The sequence below is a fragment of the Microcaecilia unicolor genome, chromosome 9 (assembly GCF_901765095.1).
Source record: "Microcaecilia unicolor chromosome 9, aMicUni1.1, whole genome shotgun sequence".
Taxonomy (NCBI): Eukaryota; Metazoa; Chordata; class Amphibia; order Gymnophiona; family Siphonopidae; genus Microcaecilia; species Microcaecilia unicolor.
In genome coordinates this window covers 211036460-211064397 of record NC_044039.1, presented here as the reverse complement: position 1 = coordinate 211064397, position 27938 = coordinate 211036460, and the positions used below count along the sequence as shown (strand labels likewise).

Below are 27938 nucleotides of genomic sequence, written 5' to 3'. Positions count from 1 at the left end.
CAAACCCTGCTGTGAAGCAACTGGGAAAAAAAAAATGACCTTAAGCCCTTTTGTGCCAGTTTCCTGTTCATGAGGCAGTTAAATTAGGACACGACTCAAAATGAAAAGGAATGGCTTTTTTCTCTCCCCAGATCAGCTTAAAATAAAACTTTTGATACACAAAAGTGTTTTTGTTTGCAACTACTTTCAAAGTGATTTACATAGTATATATGGCACTTATTTGTACCTGGGGCAATGGAGGGTTAAGTGACTTGCCCAGGATCAAAGTCTGCTGCACTAACCACTAGGCTACTCCTCCACTAGCAACATGCCATGTAGAATATCAAGTAGGAACATAATCTCAACATTCCATCTAGAATCTCTCTCAAATAGGGAAAGGGAACTGGGACTTGATATACTGCCTTTCTGTAGTATTTTGCAACTACATTCAAAGCGGTTTACATATATTCAAGTACTTCTTTTGTACCAGGGGCAATGGAGGGTTAAGTGAGTTGCCCAGAGTCACAAGGAGCTGCAGTGGGAACTGAACTCTGTTCCCCAGGATCAAAGTCTGCTGCACTAACCACTAGGCTACTCCTCCTACAACATTCTGTGTAGAATCTCAAATAGTAGCAACATTCAATCATGCTATTCTTTGGAGTTCTAGAATGTTGCTACTCTTTGAAATTGTGTATGGAATCTTGTGAACAGGACTGGATATACTGCCTTTCTGTGGTTTTTGCAACTACATTCAAAGTGGGTCACATAGTACATAAGTGCATAAGTATTGCCATACTGGGACAGACCAAAGGTCCATCAAGTCCAGCATCTTGTTTCCAGCAGTGGCCAATCCAGGTCACAAATACCTGGCAAGATCCCAAAAAAGTACAAAACATTTTATACTGCTTATCCCAGAAATAGTGGCTTTTCCCCAAGTCCATTTAATAATGGTCTATAGACTTTTCCTTTAGGAAGCCGTCCAAACTCTTTTATTTTATTTTATTTATAACAACTTAATTTTACAAGCACTAAAGTAACTTGCCAGAAATACAGAGAAAATAAAACACAAGAATTATTTCAATCAGGTAATTCTATACTCTTCCTTAGACCACAAAATAGGGAGAGTGAAACAAGACTAGGAGATCAATTAAACAACAGTAAACAAAGAAAACGTGGCATTAACCTGATTATCCCCGGTTATTATTTATCTGAATCATTATTCCACATTGATCGTCTGGTTGGCCTCCTCAAACCCAAAACAGTGTATAGTCAATTAATTTCGTTGGAAACATACTTTTCAGAGGAAAAAAACTTTAGGAGTCATACCCGGAACTCTGGGAAAACAACAATCTTGATATTAATCATCTGTAATAATATTCATTTTGTTCAAAGTTTTCTGGTCTATTATCATTTTCAAAATCTTAATCATTTCCTGCTCCTGTACAACTTCATTTGCTGTATCAATTTTTCATTCTCAAAGGATTCGATTAGATTATCCATGCGTCTCACTAATAAGATTATATCTGAAGCAAAATTATTTACTACCACAGTTAGGTCCTGGAGCAACATCCAGATGATAGTCAATGTAACCTCCACGGGAGCCAAAAACTCCAAGCTGATAGCTGTTAAGGGTTCAGGACTGGCACCACCGACACGGGTTCAGCTGTAGACGGCTACCATTTCAGCATACACTCCTAACTCACTCCTCCACTCCTTTGGACATGGTGGTTAAATGATTTGGGAGCGATGAAGTTGTTTCCAGGTCCAAGAGCATCAACGCTGCTTTGCTGGTGCTAATCAAAGGACTCACCAACCCAGTCATCTGTGGGCAGCTTGTCGCGCAGCAGTCTCACACTTCCTGCACAGGGGATAAAACGCTGGCCATCGGCGGCTGACCCCCCCATTGTCCCCTTCCTCTCAGTTAAGGTAACTGCAAATCCAGAGAGGAAATTTAAAGTAAACAAAGACAGAACTTCAGAGGACAGCTGGGCCGTTGAGCGTACGAGCTTCAGGTCACCATCTTTCCACTCTCCCTAGTTTAGGACACTCTTTGTCTGGTTTCTCCTCAGAGGCCTGTCTGATATGGGTAACCCTTCAGTATAGCCCTCTGAGTCATTGAAACACAGAAGCCTTCCACCACTACAAGGTGGTGTCACTTCGGAGGGGCCAAACCTTTTTTAAACACCTCTACGCTAACCGCCTTTACCACATTCTCTGGCAATGAATTCCAGAGTTTAATTACACATTGAGTGAAGAAACATTTTTTTGATTCGTTCTAAATTTACTACAATGTAGCTTCATTGCATGTAGTGTTTTTGGAAAGCATAAACAGACGCTTCACATCCACCCGTTCAACTCCACTCATTATTTTATAGACCTCTATCATATCTCCCCTCAGCCGCCTTTTCTCCAAGCTGAAGATCCCTAGTCGCTTTAGCCTTTCCTCATAGGGAAGTCGTCCCATCCCCTTTATCATTTTCGTCGCCCTTCCCTGCACCTTTTTTATTTCCACTATATCTTTTTTGAGATAAGGCGACCAGAATTGAACACAATATTCGAGGTGCGGTCGCACCATGGAGCGATACAAAGGCATTATAACATCCTCATTTTTGTTTTCCATTCCTTTCCTAATAATACCTAACATTCTATTTGCTTTCTTAGCCGCAGCAGCACACTGAGCAGAAGGTTTCAACGTATCATCAATGACGACACCTAGATCCCTTTCTTGGTCCATGACTCCTAACGTGGAACCTTGCATGGCGTAGCTATAATTCGGGTTCCTCTTTCCCACATGCGTCACTTTGCACTTGCTCACATTAAACGTCATCTGCCATTTAGACGCCCAGTCTCGTAAGGTCCGCTTGTAATTTTTCACAATCCTCCCACGATTTAACGACTTTGAATAACTTTGTGTCATCAGCAAAATTAGTTACCTCACTAGTTAGTCCCATCTGTAGGTCATTTATAAATTTGTTAAAAAGCAGCGGTCCCAGCACAGAGCCCTGGGGAACCCCACTAACTACCCCTCTCCATTGAGAATACTGACCATTTAACCCTACTCTCTGTTTTCTATCTTTTAACCAGTTTTTAATCCACAATAGAACACTACCTCCTATCCCATGACTCTCCAATTTCCTCTGGAGTCTTTCATGAGGTACTTTGTCAAACATCTTCTGAAAATCCAGATACACACTATCAGCCGGCTCCCCTTTATCCACATGTTTGTTCACCCCTTCAAAGAAATGTAGTAGATTGGTGAGGCAAGATTTCCCTTCACTTGCCCAGAGTCACAGGGAGCTGCAGTGGGAATCGAACTCAGTTCCCCAGGATCAAAATCCACTGCACTAATTTTCTCTTGTTTTCACTTGCAATAGACTTTACTTAAATTCTTTATCCACCATAACATTTGTGCATAGAGGGGGAGATTCTGTACATGACACCTAACAAATCGGTCTGAAATCAGTGCCAACTGCGCGTATTCTATAATGGGTATCTAGATTTAGGCGCCAATTATAGAATACGCTTAGTTGATATTTTAGCACCTAAATCTACGCACATCCATTTACATCAGTGAAAACGTGGCGTAAATCCCAGTGTGTAGATTTAGGTGCACCGGGCCAGATTCTATAACTAGGTGCATAAATTTCAGAACGCCCACAAAAAAAAGCCGTTTTCCTACCCATAACCATGCCCCTTTTTGCCTTCGTGCATTAGAAGTTCGGTGCACATCATTACAGAACACACTGAGCAAGGAGTGGAGGAGTGGCCTAGTGGTTAGAGCACCGGTCTTGCAATCTAGAGGTGGCTGGGTCAAATCCCACTACTGCTCCTTGTGATCTTGGGCAAGTCAATTAACCCTCCACTGCCTCAGGTACAAACTTAGATTGTGAGCCCTCCTGGGACAGAGAAATATCCAGAGTACCTGAATGTAACTCACCTTGAGATTCTACATGGAATGTTAATGTTGCTATTCCACTAGTAACATTCCATGTAGAAGCCTGCCCTTGCAGATCAGCAATGTAGCTGCGCAGGCTTCTGTTTCTGTGAGTCTGACGTCCTGCACGTACGTGCAGGACGTCAGACTCACAGAAACGGAAGCCTGCGCGGCTGATTTGCAAGGGCAGGCTTCTATATGGAATGTTACTAGTGGAGGAGTAGCCTAGTGGTTAGACCACCAGTCTTGCAATCCAGAGGTGGCTGGTTCAAATCCCACTGCTGCTCCTTGTGATCTTGGGCAAGTCACTTAACCCTCCATTGCCTCAGGTACAAACTTAGATTGTGAGCCCTCCTGGGACAGAGAAATATCCAGAGTACCTGAATGTAACTCACCTTCAGCTACTACTGAAAAAGATGTGAGCAAAAAAAAATCCAAAATCAAAAAAAAGTTGTGCACCTAAATTCTAATTATTGCTTGTTAAGTGCTGTTATCAGCACTCAGCTTATTAAATTACACAAATTGTTATAGAATCCACTAGGGATGTAGCCAGACCTTGAGGCGGGAAGGGGCTAGAGCCCGAGGAGGGGGAGGGTCACATTTTGGTCTGCTGCCCCGCCGCAGCCCCCACCACCTCGCAGCTCCGCGCCACCTCGCTGTCGCAATTTAGTACCTTGGCTGGTGGGTGTCCCCAACCCCCACCAGCCCAGAAGAAATTTGGAGTGGAGTGGAGGAGTGGCCTAGTGGTGGACTTTGGTCCTGGGGAACTGAGGAACTGAGTTTGATTCCCACTTCAGGCACAGGCAGCTCCTTGTGACTCTGGGCAAGTCACTTAATCCTCCATTGCCCCATGTAAGCCGCATTGAGACAGCCATGAGTGGGAAAGCACAGGGTACAAATGTAACAAAAATAAAATAGATACTATTGGAGAGTCTACATGGAATGTTGCTACTATTGGAGATTCTACATGGAATGTTGCTACTATTGAGATTCTGTTGCTACTATTTGAGATTCTACATGGAATGTTGCTACTATTGGAGATTCTACATGGAATGTTGGAATGTTGCTATTCCACTAGCAACATTCCATGTAGAAGGCTGCGCAGGCTTCTGTTCCTGTGAGTCTGACGTCCTGCACGTACGTGCAGGACATCAGACTCACAGAAGCAGAAGCCTGCGCGGCCACTTTGGTGATCTGCAAGGGCCGACTTCTACATGGAATGTTGCTAGTGGAATAGCAACATTCCATGTAGAATCTCAAATAGTAGCAACAGTGGAGGAGTGGCCTAGTGGTTAGAGTGGTGGACTTTGGTCCTGGGGAACTGGGTTCAATTCCCACTTCAGGCACAGGCAGCTCCTTGTGACTCTGGGCAAGTCACTTAACCCTCCATTGCCCCATGTAAGCCGCATTGAGCCTGCCATGAGTGGGAAAGCGCGGGGTACAAATGTAACAAAAAAAAAATTTGAGAGGCCCAGGCCCCTGTGGCCCCACATAGCTACGCCACTGAAATCCACGCCAATTTCGGTACAGACCTTTAGGCTCGCTATGTAATTATCATTGTAAGTCCTGGCCTCTATTACTAATAGCTATGTAATGAGGTCATTATCAAACTGTGCTCATTCATTGATCTTAATATAAAACACACATGCCTAATTTACGCAAAAACTGCCTGCATCCAGAATACTGATACAAATACATCCCTTCAACTTTTTAGTGCAAAGGAATATTTAATAAAGTAATACCACATTTTTTTGCCAAATATTTAAAATTATCTTTCATATGGGAAGCACAAAATAAAATTATACTGTGCTACATGGAGCCTCAAGAATCCTGAGCAAATGGTTTCCCCCTTCTAGGATACCTCCCAGCACCTCCTTTCTGTAGGGTTCTATCCTGAATCTTCTTTCATTAAGATTGGTCAGACAAAACCTTTTTATGTTCTGCCTGTCAGATCCTACTCAAATTTACATTACCCAGATTGCAGCGGCCTTAAATACAAGTCTACCTACGCATCCAGCTTCTCCTTCATAGGAACACAGCTGCGGAATGCACTACCCAAAATCTTTAAAATTAACTCAGAATCATCTAAATTTCAGGAAATTACTGAAGACCACCCTGTTCAAGAAGGCTTACCTTCCTGACCCAACCTAACGTACCTCTTCTTTGATACAGCAAAATCCATGGACCTTATCATCTTTTTCACTTTTATCTTTGTTGTCCAATTTGATACCTATATGTTTACTATTACTTTTTAACACTACTATTTAACATTTCTAAAGCGCTACTAGGGTTACGCAGCGCTGTACAATTTAACATAGAAAGACAGTCCCTGCTCAATGAGCTTACAATCTAAAGGACAAATATACAGTTAGTTAAGTAGGGGGTCATTAAATTGGGGTACATTGTTTAATTGTATTTATAGATATTAGTAGTAGTATTGAACTGTAGCCTGCCCTACGGTCTTGTGTAAGCCACATTGAGCCTACAACTAGTGGGAAAATGTGGGGTATAAATGTGTTAAATAAATAAATCTTACCTCTATTAAGATCTGAAATCTGTATCCAGTGGCATTCCTAGCCTGGATGGCACCCGGGGCAGATCGCTGATGCGCCCCCCCCCCCCCCACTGGGTGCAGTGCCCCCCCCCCCGCGAAATGACACCCCCCCGGGTGCACGCTGCTGGGGGGGGGGGGGTGCCGTGGCGTGCGCCTGTCGGCTCCGAGTTAGCTAACTTCGCTCGTTTGCTGGAGCTCCCTCTGCCCCGGAACAGGAAGTAACCTGTTCCGGGGCAGAGGGAGCTGCAGCGAACGAGCGAAGTTAGCAAACTCGGAACCGACAGGCATGCGCCGCGGCACCCCCCAGCGGCGTGCACCCGGGGTGGACCACCCCCCCTTGGTACGCCACTGTCTGTATCCCACCCAGATTGGCCTAACCCCCTAGGCTCCTTGACTGTCCCTTCACCTGGACAGCTCGTGCCCGAAGCAAGCTTGATTAGCCACCTTGCAAATATAAATACATGCCAACTCCATTAACAAACATTTTGTTTCTCATATAATTTACGCTTCCCACAAAAATCTGTTATTCCAGGAAGGAATTAACTTTCTGTATAAAAAACCGTGAGCTGGTGTATTTCAGTCTTTTTTTTTTATTTTATTTCTTTATTTATACATTTCACATATACAGTACCAAGAACACCTCTTGTACAACTTAGGAGAACTGTAGGTACATCTTTACACAGGAAATCTCTACCCCCAACGCACTCTCCCGCCTCCCCTGTTAGTCCACAACAGAAGCGAGTGACCAAGCCACTATTCTGGGAAAAAATTTAAACTATAACAATCCAACACAAAAAGAGACACTGAAGGGAGATGTGGAAGGCAATTATAACTGAGGTGGAGATGCATTCTCCGCACCAGGTGCCGGAGAAGGAGCACCCCCGCCCCCCCCCCGGGAGTCCAGGAACGCTTTCAGCTGCAAAGGTTCAAAAAACACATACTTTACAGCATTCACCACACATTTACAGGGATAATTGAGCCAAAAAAAGGCCCCCCAACTGAAACACAGTGGGGCGCAGCTTAAGAAAAGCTTGTCGCCTCCTCTGCGTTACCTTGGTCACATCAGGATACATCCGTACTTGTACATTCAAAAATTTTTCTTTCCGAAATTTAAAGAATAACTTCAAAATCCTATCTCTATCTAACTGTGAAACAAAGGTCACTATAAGAGTAGCTCACTCCCGCCGCTCCTCTTCACCCTCCAACTCCCGAATAAAGTCCAAGGTGTCAAACCGCCCGGCAGACTCCTCACTATCAGCCTGCTCGCCTTGAGCCACTCGCTTAAAAGGTTGCAAATAATAAATCTGCGAGATAGGCGGGCACGCCGGTTCCGACACCTTTAACACTTCAAAGAGATATTTTTTAAAAGTCAGTATCGGTGCAGTCAGCTGTTGTTTAGGAAAATTTATCACTCGCAGAGTATTTGCCCTCTGCCGATTTTCAAGAGCCTCAATCTTCCTATGCAACCATTTATTTTCTTTAATCATGGTTGTTTGTACCGATTGAACTGACTTAATGGCCAAGTCATGGGCCTCAGATCTTTCTCCCACTGTCTTTAATTGCAGTCCCAATTGGGAAACAGTCTCAGTTGGAAGCTGAGAGGCCTGCGACAGTAATAACATTTTCTTGGACAATGAAGTTTCCAAAGTAAGCAAAGCATCCCAGATAGTTTCCAAGGTAAAATTCGGAGGCTTAGGCAAAAGTGAAGACTTACTCAAAACTTCAGCACTCCTCTCGGACCCCAGAGAGAAACCGGCCCCCTCCTCCAGATGTCGTCCCCCTGGAGCACCGCCACCCTGCACGCTGATAATCCCCCCTTCCGGGGTATGCTGCGCGCTCCTGCCCGAAGCAGGTCCTGGCACAGGGCCGTCCGCCCCCTCCTCGGAAGCCAGGAAGCCCTGTCCGCTCACATCTCGCACCGACGCAGCCTGGGAGGCGGTTCCCTCACCTCCGGGCTGAGTTCCGTCTCAGGCAGCAGGGACGCTTCACCTCTCTCCGCCCCTCCCGTCAGCAAGACTCCCGAACTCAGCTGGCTGCCTCCCACCACAACAAAGCGGTCCATCGTGCCCGAAGCGGGTCCCGCGAGTGCCCCAGGACCAGGCACCCGCTTACCCTTCCGCTTCGGCATTCCGCAGGTAAACGGGACTCAGGAAAAACAAGCACCTCCGAGCAACCTCGCCGCCCTCCCTTCAGGCCGCCATCTTGGTCCTCAATCTATCCGCCTTCAGTCTTTTAAATAATGCAGCCTTTCAATACAGTTCATTGGTGTAATTCAGTTGGTAACAGTAATCTGTTTAGAAGGAATGGATCCATGCAATCTTAGCGAGATTGAGTGGCAACACCGCTAATTGGGAAGCAAAACCAGCGCTGGGCAGACTGCGGTCTATGCCCTGATTGTCACTGAATAGATATGGATGGGCTGGAGTGTAAATTTTAAGGGGCTTTGACGTTAGCTTCAGAACTTTTAGTACAAGAACTGTGCTGGGCAGACTTCTACGATCTGTGCCCTGAGAATGGCAAGGACAAATCAAATGCGGGTATACATATAAAGCATCACATACCATGTAAAATGACTTTATCTTGTTGGGCAGACTGGATGGATTGTAAGATCTTTTCTGCCGTCATTTACTATGTTACTCTTTGGGGTTCTACATGGAATGTTGCTACTAACTGGGATTCCAGAATCTTCAGAACTTTTTTTTGTAATATTTTTATTAAATTTCAAAAATACAGCAACACAAAAAGCAGTGCAACAAGATAAAACACACAGTACAATACACAAAGCCGAGTTCAAGTCATAAAATTAGTCCATAGCGGAGAGAAAAAGGTCTAAAGATTTCCATTTCTAAATAGCAGTTTTAGGACCAAACACGGAAATTACTGTAGATTGCTCATACTTTTTGTATTGCAGAACCCAATTCCACCAAACCACCACAATTTACGTGGGAATTATCTTTCCAGTGCGAAATGATCAGTTTCAGTGCAACCGAAACCAAAAAGTCAAACAATAGCTTATCATGTTCTGTAAAGAGAAGTGAGATACAAACTGATTTCCAGATTACATATTTAGGTAAAAAAGATTCTTGGAATCCAAAATCTCTTTCAATTTTTCCCAAACATCTGCCCAAATGTAATCTTCAGAACTTTTAGTACAAGTACAGTGATGGGCAGACTTCTATGGTCTGTGCCCTGAGAAAGGCAAGGACAAATCAAACTCTGTTATGCATATAAAGTATCACATACCATGTAAATGAGTTATCTTGTTGGGCAGACTGGATGGACCGTACAGGTCTTTATTTGCCGTCATTTACTATGTTACTACAGTATGTTATTATGTAACAGTTCAGCCTTAAAGATGAAATGGAGCTCAGAGACATAGCTAAAACCCAGCGAAAACACGAAGACAACAAAAAATGAACAAGACAAACAAAACTGTGGAATTCCATGATATGCAAGTCCAAGTCCAAAATCAATTTCACCTGACCTTTGCCTGTGATAATTAACTTTAGTTCTTGGAAAAGCATATCTACAACTCAGAAAGAGAGCACTGTACGTAGGATCAAAATAAAAATCAGTCTCACCTCCGGTGCCTCTGGTCTTTCTGATGGCAGAGATAGCCTTCCCCATACTAGGCCGTTGACCAGGTCCTCAAACGCCCTAATGTTCAATGCTAATGAGATGGAAATATAGGCGCAGTCAGAGCGTTGAGCATTAGGGAGTTCAGCAGGAGGATGCGCAAAACAGTCCCACGCTAAGCTCGGTTCCTGTGCACATATGCCTGGTAAAAACCAGAACGTGAAGCACACATTAGACACCTATATTTAGACCAGTGGCATAGCCGTGGGGGACCTTGGGAGCCTGTGCCCTCCCAATTTGGGTTTGGGCCCCTAAAGTCTGCTGGTTTGGCTGGTGTTTACCATCGGTTGATTTGTACAACGAGCTAAAAACATTATCGCAACTTAGTAAAAGACCCCCTTAGTGTATTAAGGGTCCCTTTTACTAAGGTGCGCTGAAAAATGGCCTGTGCTGGTGTAGACGCATGTATTGGACGCGCGCAGGTCCATTTTTCAGTGCACCTGCAAAAAAGGCCTTTTATTTTTTGGCTGAAAATGGATGTGTGGCAAAATAAAAATCAGCGCGCGTCCATTTTGGGGTAACCCCTTTTTAAACTCTGCCAAGCTAATTCCATTAGCGCACGCTAAGCTTTAGCAAAACGGGCCTCTAAATATTTCCACCAGAAATTATTGAATTTACAGTGGATTCCTGAATAAACGCAAGTCTTTGTGAACACCTGGTCAGTGGGTGAATGGATTTCTGCATCTAATTCACTGACATTTGGTTCACCGTCTTCATGACTCCTTTTGTAGGGATTTGTTCCACCTGGTACTGGAAAGAGAGGCAGCTACACAAAGTTATCTCACATGCCCTCACTACAGTTTTTGGAAAGCCCAGTTTCTAAAAGGAAGGAAATGGTACAGGAAAAAAAAAATCTGCATGTCAAAATCAGTGAAAACATTTTAGGACTTTTGATCTCCAAAAAATGTATTAAGTTAGTGCAATAGAAAAAGGTATCATTTTATTTCCTTTCAATGTTTTGATTTGTTTCTATTTATTACATTGAGTGAAGAAATATTTCTCCGATTTGTTTTAAATTTACTACTTTGTAGTTTCAATGCATGCCCCTTAGTCCTAGTATTTTTGGAAAGAGTTCCACTGCACTCAGTATTTTATAGACCTCTATCATATCTCCCCTCAGCTGTCTCTTTTCTAAACTGAAGAGCGGTAGTTGCTTTACCCTTTCCTCATAAGGAATTAAGTACATAAGCACCGCCACGCTGGGAAAAGACCAAAGGTCCATCAAGCCCAGTACTCTGTCTCCGACAGCGGCCAATCCAGGCCCCAAGAACCTGGCAAAAACCCAAAATTTAATAACGATCAATGGACTTTTCCTTCAGGAATCTGTCCGACCCTCTTTAAACTCAGCAAGGCCAGCTGCCGTCACTACCTTCTCCGGCAATGAGTTCCAGAGTCTAACTACGCGCTGAGTAAAGAAAAACTTCCTCAGATTTGTTTTAAACCTACCACATTCTAATTTCATCTTGTGTCCCCTGGTTCTATTATTGTTAGAAAGCGTAAACAAACGCTTCACATCTGTCCGCTCTACCCCCACTCATTATTTTGTAGACCTCTATCATATCACCCCTCAGCCGCCTCTTCTCCAGGCTAAAGAGTCCTAGCCGTCTTAACCTGTCCTCATAGGGTAGTTGTCCAATCCCTTTTATCATTTTTGTCGCCCTTCTCTGCTCCTTCTCCAATTCTTTTATATCCCACCCCCTTTACCATTTCGTCACCCTTTTCTAATTCCACTATATCTTTTTTGAGATGCGGCGACCAGAATTTCACACAGTATTCAAGGTGTGGAGTGATACAAAGGCTTTATAACATTCTCATTTTTGTTTTCCATTCCCTAACATTCTATTTGCTATCTTAGCCGCCGCTGCACACTGAGCAGAGGGTTTCAGTGTATCATCAACGATGATACCTAGATCCTTTTCCTGGTCAGTGGAACCTTTCATCACGTAGCTATAGTTTGGGTTCCTCTTTCCCACATGCTTCACTTTGCACTTGCTCATATTAAACATGATCTGCCATTTCGATGCCCAGTCAGTCTTGTAAGGTCCTCCTGCAGTTTCTCACAAGCCTCACAACTTTGAATAACTTTGCGTCATCAGCAAATGTAATTACCTCACTATTTATTCCCATCTCTAGATTACTTTTAAATATGTTAAAAAGCAGTGGTCCCAGCAGAGACCCCTGGGGAACCCCATTATCTACCCTTCTCCATTGTGAATACTGACCTTTTAACCCTACTGTTTTCTATCTTTTAACCATTTCTTAATCCATAATAGGACATTATTTCCTATCATGACTTTCTGATTTCCTCAGGAGTCTTTCATGATGTACTTTGTTAATTGCCCTTTGAAATCCAGATACACAATATTGACAAGCTCACCTTTATCCACAGGTTTATTCACCCCTTCATAGTTGGTCGGTGAGGCAAGATTTCCTTTCACTAAATCTATGTTGCCCTTGTCTCATTAATCCATGCTTATGTAATTTTGTCTTTTATAATAGCCTCTATCATGTTGCCCAGCACCAACGTCAGGCTCACTGGTCTATTATTTCTTTGATCACCTCTGGAGCCCTTTTAAAAAATTGGCATTACATTGGCCACCCTCCAATCTTCTGGTACTATGCTGGATTTTAAAGATATATTACATATTACTAACAATAGTTCTGCAAGTTCATTTTTCAATTCTGTCAATACTCTGGGATGTATACCATCTGGTCTTGGTGATTTGCTACTCTTCAATTTGTCAAATTGCCCCATTTCATCTTCCAGGTTGATAGAGTTTCTCTGACTCTTCAGCATTGTATACCATTTCTGGCACTGTAGATAATGAGCACGGGTGTGCACCTTGAAACAGAGCGAAAGTGCACTTTGAAACAAGGCAAAAAGGCAAAAGCTGTGTGAGCCAGAGACTCATGATCTGATAAGACATTCTTGCGTGCAAGCAAGCGCGGGAAAGGGGCAATTACAACAGACAGAAAAATATGGTTTAATGACAGAGAAAAAGCAGATGGTATTGAAAGAACACAGAATTATCTTTGAGGAAGATAATTTGTTAAACCTATGTGAAAATAAAGGATATATAAGTAGCTGAATCAGAACATTACTTTGGAGAAACAGTGGCAGAGAACGCTTATGTGTAGCAGCGGCTGTTCTCCCATGAGAAACTATTGATTGTATTTGTACTTAACAAAAATAAACTAAATTGCTTTTCTCATACGTGGCCTTCCTTAGTCTTTTATCACCTTAATTTTGTGGGTAGTTGGTACATAGTAATTTGGGTAATTTCGGGTGGTGGACTAGCATTTAAAACAGCACTGGAATTCATTTAATATCGCTGCTATTGCCTTGTCTTTCCTGAGTGCCCCTTTTACCCCTCAGTTATCTAATGGTCCAACTGATTCTTATGTTCTTATGACAATGGGTGCATGAAGGCATCAGAGCTCAGTGAATGGGGTTAAGGGAAATTTCCTGCAGACATAAACAAACACAGAAGGAGAGGTATGTTTATTCTTCCATTTTGTTTTGCTTATGTTTTGACAGCCCATAATTAGTCAGCATGGAATGTAGCTGTTGTAAAAGTTATTCAGAGGGGGTGGCTGAGCCACGGTTTTTAAATCCCATACCCTTCAGATGGCATGTTTGATGCTGGTCAGCAATTATTTTTCTGGCAACTTATAGTTGTTATCCGTTCGTGAGCCCTTGAGCCTAGGCCGAGGCTTAGGAAGTGATCTTGGCCAAGTCCTAGGTGGACCGAACAGAGCGCTACGCAAACCCACAGCCACAAAGCCCCGCACACTCAGGACACTCAACCAACACCAGCAGAAAAATAGAGATAGACCACTCAGGCGGGCCTCACGGCCGAACGGGAACCACTCATACGAGTCCAAGTGTATGGGCCTCACGGTCTGGAACCGAGTCACACACTAGGGAAGGGAAAAAGACAACGAGGGGTCCCAGGAGGGACTGGAGCACATGCAACACACACAGTGCTAGCTAGACACAAGGGAAGGGCAGCAGACAAGAAGCTGGCCGGTACAAGCTACAACAAGGGGAAGAGAAAGCCAAGGACAGAATGGGACACAGACTCTATAGGAGCAAAGCTCCACAGGAACACTCTAGGCTATACCATACAGCACACAAATACACTAGGCTGTGCCACACAAACCCAAGGGAAAGGGAAGTCACCTATAGGAGTACACAAGGCTGTGCTACATGGCACTCAAGGATTAAGGGAAACCACTTATAGGAATACACAAGGATTAAGGGAAACCACTTATAGGAATACACAGGACTGTGCCACTCAGCACTCAAGGGTCAAGGGAAACCACACAGAAGGCTGTGCCACAGAGGACAAATAACAGACACTAGAGACAAGGGAAAAGCAAGCAAACAGGGAAAGCTGCCCTTACATACACCCGACAGATAAAGAGCAATGCTTACAGGACTCAGGAGACAACCACAGCAGACAAAGAGTTAAAGCAGGCTAAAGGGAAGGGCTGCTATCAACACTCACGTCAGAAAGAAGCAGGGCTTACACTATAGTCAAAGGTTTAAAGCTAACAAAGGAAGAATACAAACAATGTTTCTACCAGAACTAAGCAACACACAGAGACAGAGCACCCATGGGTGCAGGAAAGTGAGGTAATTCAGGAAAGCAGCTTAGCTAGGGAAACAAACAAGCATATGCTGGGAACAACCAGCAGAGAGAGCACCCACAGGTGCTGGGAAGCCAGGTAATCAGGGAAAGCAGCTTAGCTAGGGAAACAAACAAGCACACAGAAAAACTACGAGCATGAGAGGAGTAAACAACTCCCAAGAAGCACGGTGTGCTACTAGCACAGACAGAGAGAGGGTAACAGGCTTCACTGACTGGGATCAAACGCTAAAGCATAGACTGAGCCTCAGACGTCAGCTCAATCCCTAACAGGCCAATCAGAGCTAGTTCCAGTCATTCCCCTGCCTGTCTTAGCAGAATCATAACAATAGTATTCTGTAGGTTGTGCATGTTGCTAAGTGACATGCCTATGACACACCCATTAATGCTCCCTCTCCCAGCATTTATTTATTCTACTTGTATCCCACATTATCCAAAAAATGAGTTTCGGTTCACTGTGGCTTACATTTACAAGTTATTAGAGATTACATTGATTCAATTACACTTACTAGTTTGTATAATGCTGTATTTTACAGTGGATGGCAATATAACTATTAGTGCATAGAGAATAGTCATTGGGTTTCTTGAGAAGATATGTCTTAGTTCATTTCTTATATGAAAAGGTGTGTTACAGTTAGAGGTTGTGTTGTTATTGTTGTTCCAGATTGATTAGTGCATATTTTACTCATAGAATTTCCTGAAGAGGTAGGTCTTTAGGTCTTTCTGAACTGGAGGTAGTTTGTGATGCTTCTTATGACTATGGGAATTGAGTTCCACCATTTGAGCCCAGGTAGCTAAATCCTGCCATGTAGGTGGACTTGTGTAGTATGTTTTTGCAGTTGGGCAGGTGAAGTAATAGGTAACCTCTGGTTCCTGGGTTTGCATTTCTTGGTGGTAGTTTGATCATGTCTAGTATGTAGTCCGGTGAAATGCCGAACAGTATTTTGAGATGATTGTGCTGGTTTTGAAAAATAGTCTGGCCTTGATCAGGAGCCAATGTAGCATTATAAGTAGTGGGATTGCTCCATCATATTTCGACTTTTTGAATATCAATCTCGCTGCTGTGTTTTGGACGGTCTGCAACAATCGTAGTAGGTTTTCTTTGCAGCCTACATATGCTGCATTGCAGTAGTCAAGTTGGAGCAATATCAGCATCTATACTACAAGACGGAGTGACTGTCTGGGGAAATAGGCTCTGATTCTTTTCAGTTTCCATCGTGTTTTTGAAACTTTTTGATGTGATTGCATCAACTTGGTCTTAAAGGGTCAGATGTTTGTTGAAAATGATTCCTAGTATTTTATTTGTGTTTCAATTATGTAAGGATTGTTGATTTATTATGAGTTTTGGTAAGTAGTGGGATTGTGCTGGCTGGATAATACCAGGAGTTTGGGTTTTATCTTGGTTCAGATTAATTTGACAGTTGGGCCCAATTTTCCATGAGGTCGAGTCCTTTTTTGGCCTTATCCAGTATCTCTGTTATGCTGTTGATGAAAGGTATGTAGATGGTGACATCGTCTGCATATATGAATGGGTTTAAGCCCTTTTTTTTCCAGTTTCTTGCAAGTGGAGCCATCAAGACATTGAATAATATTGGTGATATTGGGAACCCTGAGGGACCAAGCGTTCAGGGATCTAGGAGGCTGAAAATTAATTAGACATCTTGACAAGGCAGGATCTAGTTCTTAGAAAATCGTTAAACCAGGCTGATACTGCTCCAGTTATTCCTATGTTGTCGAGCAGGGTCATTAGTGTTGTGTGATCTACTAGGTTGAAGGTGCTTGACATATTGAATTGTAGTAGTAGTATTGACTGGCCTTGGCTTATTGTTCTTCCGAATTTTGTGATCAGGGTGGTTATGACTGTTTCAGTGCTACAGCATGGTCTGAAGCCTGATTGAAAGCTGTGAAGGACTGAATAGTGCATTAGGTATTCCATTAATTGTTGTGGTACTAGGTCTCTCCATTGTATTTGTCAGCAGTGGATTGATGCCACTGGTCTGTCATTAGTGAGTTCACTTATTTTTCTGTTGGCGTCTTTAGGGACTGGAGTGAATATGATATTGCCCTTGTCAGAAGGGAAATGGTCTTTCGGGAACATGTATTCTGTTTGTTCAGTTAATCGTTTGATGAACCAATCTAGTGGGTTTTCGATCATAGTGGTTTGGGCAGCTGTCCTAGTAGGCAATTTGCCTGTGTATATTTGTCAGTAGTGCTTTAACTGAGCTGGATGTTGGTTCCTTAAAGGACGGACCAGATTCTGTCTGCCTTGATGTGGTCCTCGTTGATTTCACATCTATGATGTGTTGTTTGTGTTGCAGTTAGGTTTGATCTTATTTTTATTATTTTTTTCTTCGAATATTGTGCAAGCTCATCTGCTGATGGTGGATTTTCATTTGACGTTAGCAGAACTCTTATGTTCAGTACATTTTCATTAGTTCATATATTTTATTCATGTTTATCTCTTCTGGGTGCACGTATGTGTTATAGTATTTCTGCTTTGGGCTTTTTTATGGTGTGTTTGTACTTGTTAAGGCTTTCATAGTTTTCATCTTGAGTGGTGCTATTTCACTTAGGTGTTTCCACTTAGTTCGTCCCAGTTTCTCATGAAGTGAATGTTAGTGGGTATTATGTTTGTTTGGTCGTTCATTGCTGTTGATGTGCATCATCCTCTAGATTCTATATATAGCACCCCAAAATTCCGTGTGGAAATTTGGGCGTGTGCCCAAGTTGCATGGAACAACTTAAACTGACCAAGGAGCCCTTGTCTAGCACGAATTGGGCATTAAAAACCATTATTGCAGTTAATTGGCATCCATTAGGATTTGTGCATTCTACTCTTTAAGGCTGGGTTCCTATCATAGCATGTATTTGAAAAATGGGTGTGGCCAGGGGTGCATCAGGGCATTCCAAAACGTTTGCACACTCAGTTACTGAGTACTGCCTAAGTGTGCCTAAGTTAGGCACTGACATTTACACCTGGTTCAGTAGGCGTAAGTCCAGCACCAAAGGTTAGACATGGGATCCACACTCAATGCTATTCTGTTTAAGGCACCCACCCTTTCTAGAATAGCACTTAGAGCTGAATATTTTGGCACTCAAATTTTGACACTGTTTATAGAAGCCCCTCCTCTGGGACTTAGGGGCACTGTTTATAGAATAGCACGCCTACCACCAACATGCATAAGTACCATTAGTGATGTCATTTACTGCACAGGTGCCTATTCTATAAATTAACATGCATAAATGGTACCCCTTATAGAATTGCTCTTCAAATTTCGTCATTCCACTAACAGAACTGAGGAACGGCACCTCCTTTCATCCAACAACTTTCATTCCTATCCTTCTGCAAGGCTGAAACTGCGGAAGCTATGCAGAAAACCATGTGGCCCTTTTTTCTTGATCCTTGAATTCGTCCCCGAGTGCAAAAGTCCTGAAATGTTTCACTGGTTTTTACATAAATCCCTGTGCAATATTAATACTTTATAATTCACAGGCTTTATTATATATATCTCTCTTTATTTCAATATGACTATTCTTTCTTATATCAACTTCTATAAGGTGGACAATTGACCCCTGCAATATTCATAGGGGTCAATTTGTCCACCTTATAGGAGTATTAAATTTAACTGCCAGACCCTTGACCATTCTTCTAACATGTGGAGATCCCTTCTCATGGTTTCTACTCTCTCCAGGGTATCTACTGTATTGGCTTTCTTCGTGCCATCCGCAAAAAACGCAAACTTTTCCTTCCAATCCTTCATTAATGTCTCTCACAAATATATTAAACAGAATTGGCCCCAGCACCGACCCCTGAGGCACTCCACTACTCGCCTTCCTTTCCTCTGAGCGGATTCTATTTACCACCATGCTCTGCCGCCTGTTGGTCAGCTAGTTTCTTATCCAGTTCACCACTTTGGGTCCTAAGTTCAGCCCTCTCAGCTTATTCATGAGTCTTCTGTGGGGGACCATATGAAAGGCTTTCCTGAAATCCAAGTAGATTACACCTAACGCATGTCCTTCATCCAGTTCTTTGGTCACACAGTCGAAGAACTCAATAAGCTATTTGTTTGGCATGATTTTCCTTTGGTTAAGCCATGTTGACTTGGATCAACTGTACAGTGCTGCGTAACCCTAGTAGCGCTCTAGAAATGTCAAGTAGTAGTAGTAGTAACCCATTGACTTCTAGAAAGTTAACTGTCTTTTCCTTCAGCAGCAACTCCATTATTTTTCTTACCACCGACGTGAGGCTTACCGACCTGTAGTTTGCCACTTCTTCTTGTCTCCGCTTTGGGAAGGACCATATCCGCTTGTCTCCAGTCCCAAGGGAACTTCTCCCATCTCTAAAGATCCATTAATAAATCCTTAAAAAGACCCGCCAGGACTTCTCTGAGCTCCCTCAGTATCCTGGGATGTATCCCATCCAGCCCCATAGTTTTGTCCACTTTCAGGTTCTCAAGCTGTTTATAAACGCTTTCTTCAGTGAATGGCACAATATCTACTCCGTTCCCAGATACTCCCTCAGCAGCTAACCGCGGGCCGTCTCCAGGATTTTCTTCCATGAACATCGAAGAGAAGTATTTGTTTAGCACATTTGCTTTATTCTCATCACTTTCCTCATAGCTATTCTCAGCATCTTCACCAATTCCATTCCTATCTTTTCTTCTTTCCCCAATATATCCTGAAAAAAGTCTGTCGCCTCTCTTAACATCTTTAGCCCATTTTTTCATCTGCCTGCACTTTGCTAGCTGTATTTCTCGCTTTGTTTCTTTGAGTTTATCTGATAATCTTTTCTGTGATCCTCTTGTTGCGTTCTTCAGTATTTCTTGAACGAAGCCTCTTTTGCCCTATTTTTTCAGCCACTTGTTTGAAGAACCATATAGGTTTCCTGTTTCTCTGTTTTTGTTTACTTTCCTTGCATAAAGATCAGTTGCAATATTTATAGCAGTTTTCAGCTTGGACCACTGCACTTCCACTCTCCAATTCCTATCCATTCCATCAGCTCCTTCAGGTAATCCCACATTTTACCAAAATCAGTACGTTGAAATCCGGTGCTTTGAGTTTTGTACGTACTCCACTTTTGCTCTTATATCAAACCATATCGTGTGATGATCACTATTAAATAAGTGGGCACCCACATGGACATTGGAAACACTTTTTCCATTTGTGAGCACTAGATCCAGCGTTGATACTTCCCCCATGGGTTCTATCACCATTTGTCTGAGCAAGGCGCTTTGACAGGCATCCACGATCTCTCTACCTCTTTCCGATTCTGCTGATGGGATGTTCCAATCCATATAAGGCAAGTTGAAGTCTCCTAACAGTAGCACCTCCCTTTTGAATATCTTCTATCAGATCCTTGCCCAGCTTCTCCATTTGTGCCAGAGGTCTATAGATAACACCCATGTGGGTACAGGTTCCATCTTCTCTTTCCAGGACAATCCATATCGCTTCTTCCTTTCCCCAGGTTCCCTGCATTTCTGCCACTCTAATAATGTTTTTTACCTCTGATATTGTTTTTCACATAGATCGGCCACTCCTCCACCTATTCTGCCCTCCCTATCCTTCCTAAAAAGATTATAGTCCGGTATGGTCATATCCCATTCATGGGAATCATTGAAATGTCTCTGTAATAGCAAAAATATTAAAGTTTTTCTCAAGCATCAGGGCTTGCAAATCTTGAACTTTTTTACTTAGACTACGAGCATTTCTGCTCATTGCTTTCCATGTGGTAAGTGAGTTTGGATGTGTTTTTATATTTAGTATCCGCTCCATGGATAAATCCTTCTTATCTGTTCCCTTCTCCACTACTGCCACTCCAGACCTTCGCGCCTTCTGTCTCGCTGCACCCTACGCCTGGAATAAACGTCCTGAGCCCCTACGTCTTGCCCCATCCTTGGCCACCTTTAAATCTAGACTGAAAGCCCACCTCTTTAACATTGCTTTTGACTCGTAACCACTTGTAACCACTCGCCTCCACCTACCCTCCTCTCTTCCTTCCCGTTCACATTAATTGATTTGATTTGCTTACTTTATTTATTTTTGTCTATTAGATTGTAAGCTCTTTGAGCAGGGACTGTCTTTCTTCTATGTTTGTGCAGCGCTGCGTATGCCTTGTAGCGCTATAGAAATGCTAAATAGTAGTAGTAGTAGTAGTTATATGACCTTTCCCTCTGCCATCATGTTTTTTCCTGGGGTAACTTTCTGAATTCCCTTGTTTCCTTTTGTCGCCCCAACCCTCTAGTTTAAATATCTAGAAACATACTGTCTGAATTTGTTTCCAAGGATCCTTTTTCCTGTCACAGAAAAGATTTTGAATTTAGCATCAAGTGATATGCTGAACTGTGCCCTTTAACCCTTTGCTTTATGTTCCAGGAGTATCTGATGTCACCGAAGTATCCAAAAGACCCATACACCTATGATATGTTGTCTGAACTGTTTGGGAAGAGGTATGAAATATTACCAATGCATCTCCTTTTAAGCCGTAAATCTCCTGCAAATATTATGGTTTAGAAATAATGTGGAAGTATAGCCCTGTGCTCCAAGGTCAGGAGCCTGGGACAAGCCACTATTTGGAGGTTTCCAAGGACACTGGGTGCTCCAGGGGAAGGATATTGGATGCAGCAAGAGATGGGGACTAAGTGCATTCCAATGCAAACGTTGGTTTGGCTTGCTAAAATCCCACGCACAAAAAGAGCGAATTGTCTCATTTACTAATCGCGATATAATGTTAACGCACATTAAAGCGAGCTGAGCAATCCTTCAACATCAATTTTTGCGTGCTCTTTTTTTTTTTTACAATTTCGCGATATCTTCACTGCACGCCAGTGTATGGACAAACTTCTTATTAAAACAACTTTGGAAATGTCAAAAAGCCAAAAGAAATAGAGAGCTGGAAGCCTGGATGGTGGAGGTAGCACTAATTAAACTTGCTCTGGGTCACCTTCTGTGATAGAAATTACTCACTTGGTGTTGGAAGGTTTACAGTACAATTTACATAACTTAAAAAGCAAATCTCACAGCTTAAACAATCTGTCAAGACTTTTCAACATGATTAGGGGAAATGAAAAATGAAAGCAGCATAAAATGTATTGAACTTTTTCGGGATCTTGCCAGGTATTTGTGACCTGGATTGGCCACCGTTGGAAACAGGATGCTGGGCTTGATGGACCTTTGGTCTGTCCCAGTGTGGCAATACTTATGTACTTCATTCTAACAATTTATATATAAGTACATAAGTATTGCCACACTGGGACAGACCAAAGGTCCATCAAGCCCAGCATCCTGTTTCCAACGGTGGCCAATCCAGGGTCACAAGTACCTGGCAGAAACTCAAATAGTAGCAACATTCCATGTAGAACCCCAAAGAGCAGCAAGATTCTAGAATTCTAAAGAATACAAGATTCCATGCAGAATTTCAAAGTGTAGCAACATTCCATGTAGAACCCCAAAGAGTAGCAGATTCCATTCAGAATCCCAAGTACATAAGTATTGCCACACTGCGTCAGACCGAACGTCCATCAAGCCCAGCTTCCTGTTTCCAACAGTGGCCAAGCCAGGTCACAAATACCTGGCAAGATCCTGAAAAAGTTCAATACATTTTATGCTGTCCTTCCCATGTTAAACTTGTACAGCGCTGCGTAACCCTGGCAGCGCTATAGAAATGCTAAGTAGTAGTAGTAGTAGTAGTAATGCTGCTTGATTTTCATTTCCCCTAATCATGTTGAAAAGTCTTGACAGATTGTTTAAGCTGTGAGATTTGCTTATTTATATATAATTGTTAGAATGAAGTCTGACACAGCTAGATGACGCCACAAATTACCTCTCTGCAAATCTTGCTACAACAGCAATCAGATAAATTGGAGGACCTAGAAAAATCAGTCCTGATGTAACGAGTTAAGGTTTGTTGGAATCTGAGGGGAGAAGGGGACCTGACTGATGTGCTTGAATTTTGGCTCATACAAGGCATCTTTTACTAAGGCGCGCTCACGTTTTTAGCACATGCTAAAATTGTGGGCATGCTAAACATTAGAGATGCCCATAGGAATGCATTGGCATCTCTAATGTTTAGCGTGCCCACAATTTTAGCATGTGCTAAAAACGTGAGCGCGCCTTAGTAAAAGACGCCCACAGTTTTCCTCATCTGAATCTTGGGAGGCCTGGTAAGAATTGAAAGGTGTAAGGTCTCTACCACCAGGAGACTCTTGGAAAAGTCTCCTGCACCGGGAGACCTCTTGAGTCCCTCGGCCCTTTAGCTGAGCTGTGTGCTGTAATCCACTGCTAAAGAGCACACAGCAATCCACAAGGTCAGATCATTATACTTTATTGTAATCCCTTTGTGTCAACTGCTCCTCCAAAGGTAGTTCCCCACCACAGCATTCTCAAGAAGCATAGCAGTTTCAACAGCATAGTATTCAAATCAAAACAAAAAAAGCCCAAAAGGTTCCAAATCTCAGCAGGGTCATATAAAGCAGTTATGCAAAGAAATTCTTCAAACAAAGTAGCTCAAAAAGGGCTCAAACTTCCAGCAGTTCATGTAGCAGCTAGGCAAAGTAATTCTCCAAACACGGTAGCTCCAGAAAGGGTTCAAACCCTCCCCAGCATGTCATGTCAGCAGTTCGGCAAAACAATTCCCCAAACACAGCAGTTCAGAAAGGGTTCAAACTCCCAGCAGTTCATGTATAGCAGTTATGCAAAGTAATTCTCCAAACACGGTAGCTCCAGAAAGGGTTCAAACCCTCCCCAGCAGTTCATGTCAGCAGTTAGGCAAAACAATTCCCCAAACACAGCAGTTCAGAAAGGGTTCAAACTCCCAGCAGTTCATGTATAGCAGTTATGCAAAGTAATTCTCCAAACACGGTAGCTCCAGAAAGGGTTCAAACCCTCCCCAGCAGTTTCATGTCAGCAGTTAGCAAAACAATTCCCCAAACACAACAGTTCAGAAAGGGTTCAAACTCCCCGCAGTTCAGTATAGCAGTTATGCCCAAAACCACCACTCCTCCTCTCTCCCTTTCAAAAGAATCAACCTAGGGAGAGTGGCAAGGGTCCCTCCCCAACCAGGCCAATTTAAACACAGTGCTCTTAAAATCTATCGACAAATACAGATACAATAAAAGGCGACCTAAAAAAATATATGACTTTTAAAAATAGATACAAGCATGTAAGTAATTGAGAGATCCAGTATGAATGGACAATATAAATAAAAAATAAGGATAATAAATAGCTGGATAACAATATTAAAAGAAATGACTGCCAAGTACAAGCATGGAACATAGAATTATAAAAATTGCAGCTTAAATATGAAAAAATATATTGTAAAAAATGATATAACAAAGCAGCATAGAACAATAAAAATTAATGCAAACTAAATACCTGATGTAGGATGTGTGTTAATGTATATCTGAGCCCAATTCCAAACGGAATGCTTTATAAAGTCTGAAACAGAAAAAGAGGGCGGAAGGGAAAAGGAAAAAAACCAAAAGAAGGGGGGTAGAAAAGGAAAAAAACTGTTATCCAGCTTTTTATTATAGAAAATCGATAGATTTTAAGAGCACTGTGTTTAAATTGATTATCCGAAAAGACCATATGATTATGCCTGAATTATATGTTATTTACATGTTTCTTTTTCTATTTATGCTGTGTCTATATGCAAGTTTTTTGAGTGTATGTAGTTAATCTTGTATTCATTTTTATGCATTTTTTATATAGTGTGTGTTTTTAGACTCCTGAGGAAGGCCTTTTGGCCGAACACGACTCGTGTCGAGTCTTGGGTGCTTAATAAAGGTGATAATTGGGTTCTCATGGTCTGCAGCCCCCTTCTTTTGTCACCCTTGTTGTGACTGGTTGTCTGTTTGACTACAAGGGTCACTGTTCTTCTGTTGCTTTGCCGTACTCTCACACAAGCAGGATTCCCATTTTACAGGTAAATTGCAGGAATACTGTAAGTTACAAGAATCCCTGCCTTCTCCATTTGCTGAAAACTCTGGCGCTGTTCCGAATGGCACTGTAAAAGTACCGCCGGACAGCACAGAAGAACCATGTCCTAATGCGCAATGCTAATGAGATGCAAATATAGGCACTCTCGTTGCGTTGAGCGTTTGGGAGTTGGCGTGAGGATTGCACTTGGTGTGGGAGAATTGGCGCATGTGCAGAAGAGTACCGCAGTAAGCTCAGCTCCTGTGCGCCTGCGCCTGGTAGAACCCCGAAGTGAAGCACACTTGGCATCTGTTTTCTGCAGCCTAAATATAAGCGGGCTTATTTTTTTCAGCTTGGACGCTTAAATTTAGACGCAGGAAAACATGACGCCAATGTGCGTTTTCACTTTAGGTGTTTTATTTTTATTTTTTTTGTTAGTATGGACGCTTTGAGTTTAGATGCAAGAAACAGATGCTAACGTGTACTTTCGCTTGGGTCTGCTGTTTCTCGTGACCTGTGCTTAAGGGCTTACATGGGCTTCCTTCTGCTTCCAAAAGCAATCAAAACCAGCAGATTTTGCAGAAATAAGCATGAGAGAAGCATGAGAATCATGGGAAATCCTCTCTTCTAACACCCCTAACGTCTGCTCTGACCTGGCGTTATGTTTTGCAACGGTAAGGCAGTTCTGTTTCGGGCGTTCTTTCTGAGCATTGGGGAGGAATTCAAAATGGCTCATTAATATGAGCTTGATTACATTAGCATGCTACTTATATGGTTCGTGTGTTTGCTCTGGGCCTCTGAACATTCTGTGGCAGGTAAATGCAGGCGCTAGTATGAAGCTAATGGCCTCTAGCGCCATGTTACTTTTGGGCCTTAGACACTTGCACTTAAGCAGTTTTGTGGTTTTGTGTGACTTTGGGTTCCTTAATATTAGGTATGCCATTAACAGGTTAAGCTAGTATTCTACAATGCAACCAAGCGCTTAGATTTCTATTATAGAACAGCCTTCTACCCGCCTGCCCTCCACTTCTGAAGGACACTTGTTTGTTTTCTACCCTAGGTTTATGGGTAAAGGATTGATCACAAATTTCAACCATGAACAGTGGTACAAGCAGCGTAGAATCATGGACCCTGCCTTCAGCAAAACGTAAGTTTGGGAGCTTATCAACCTCTTTCTGAGCACAGTCATGTTCTACTTCCGTGTCCTCAATACGTCTGTTTCTGCTTACTATATTTATACCACTGGTGGTGGCTTAGGTGTGTCAGCAGGTTACCAATGATGTTCTGTTAGTGCATGGGATTGGACAGAAAAGGATAAATGCTGCAACTTTATTGATTGACCTAAATACAATACTTGCGTGGTTCAGATCCTATCTATCAGACAGGCAACAATCCATAATGTTTGGCAGCACTTCATCACCACCATGGCCATTGACCTGTGGGATACCACAAGGATCAATACTGTCACCTATTCTTTCAATATCTACCTCAAGCCACTATATAGCTGATTCGGTCAATGGACACTCAGTTCTACATCTTCGTGGATGATGTGCAGCTACTCATATCCATTGAACCGACTTAATCTACAGCCCTGAATAACCTGACTACCTATCTAACATCAACCCAAGTAAAACCAAGCTTCTCTGGGTCCCTAACACAAGTTGGACATGTACCTGACATCAAAATCTCTTTCGGAAAGTACGAACTCCCCACTCAAATCACAAGTCAGGAACCTTGGAATACACTAGATTCAACACTTACTCTGATTCCCCAAATCCAAGCAACCTTCAAGAGCTGCTTCTACTATTATGACAACTTCACTGGATTGGCCACTGTTGGAAGCAGGATACTGGGCTGATGGGACCATTGGTCTGACCCTGTATGGCTATTCTTATGTCATATTACGATTCCCTCACCTCCCCTCTGATTTCCCCACCTGCCGTTACAATCTATCACACTGACAGACCCTCATCAAATACAGAACAAGGGACCACAAAATTACAATAAAAATATTTAGACAAAAATTGAACAGGGAACACCAAAAAGTTAAACTTAGCATGTACTGCAACACTTACTACTACTTACTTAACACTTCTAAAGCGCTACTAGGGTTACGCAGCGCTGTACAGTTAACAAAGAAGGACAGTCCCTGCTCAAAGGAGCTTACAATCTAATGGACAACATGTGCAGACAGTCCATTGGGGCAGTCTAGATTTCCTGGATAGAGGTAAAATGATTAGGTGCCGAAGGTGACATTGAAGAGATGGGCTTTGAGTAAGGATTCGAAGATGGGCAGGGAGGGGGCTCTGCGTATGGGCTCAGGGAGTTTGTTCCAAGCATAGGGAGAGGCAATGCAGAAAGGGCGGAGCCTGGAGTTGGCAATTGTGGAGAAGGGAGCAGAGAGAAGGGATTTGTCCTGTGAGCGGAGGTTTCGGGTAGGAGCGTAAGGGAGATAAGGGTAGAGAGGTAGTGAGGGCTGCAGATTGAGTGCATTTGTAGGTTAGTAGGAGAAGTTTGAACTGTATGCGGTACCTGATTGGAAGCCAGTGAAGTGACTTGAGGAGAGGGTGACATGAGCATATCGGTCCAGGCGGAAGATAAGACGTGCAGCAGAGTTCTGAACGGATTGAAGGGGGGATAGATGGTTAAGTAGTAGGCCAGTGAGGAGTAGGTTGGCAATAGGTCAAGGCGAGAGGTAATAAGAGAGTGGACGAGCGTTCGGTGGTGTGCCGAGGAGAGAAGGGGCGAATTTTGCTGATGTTGTAGAGAAAGAAGCGACAGGTCTTGGCTACTGCTGGATATGTGCGGAGAAGGAGAGGGGAGGAGTCGAAGATGACTCCGAGGTTGAGGGCAATGAGACGGTAGGTTGAGAGTGCCATCGACCTGAGATAGAGAGTGGGGGAGAGGAGATGTGGTTTGGGTGGAAAGATAATAAGCACTTAATAAAACAGAATTGTATTCCTTTTCTACTGAAACATAATACAAAGACTTTTGCTATACTTATTTCCCAACTTAACATATTCCATTTAAAAACGTTCAAGTTAAAATACTTTTTCCTACCTTAGTGCTCTGGACATTTTATTTGTTCGTCATGTTGGTTCCAGTTTCTCTTTTCTTCTTTCCTGTCTGTGGTCTGCTAATTCTCCTTCAAGCGACTGCTGTTCATTTTTCTTTTTATAGTTTAATTTATAGTTATTATTCAAATTTAGTATACTGCTCAAACTAACTGGCAGACCTGAGGGTGCACATAAAATAATGTAAAAGAATGAGC

At 42.7% G+C, this 27938-nt stretch overlaps 1 pseudogene; it reads left to right on the top strand.

The window, feature by feature from the left end:
• The window catches only part of LOC115477138, a 75356-nt pseudogene that overhangs the window by 15287 nt on the left and 32131 nt on the right, over positions 1–27938 (top strand).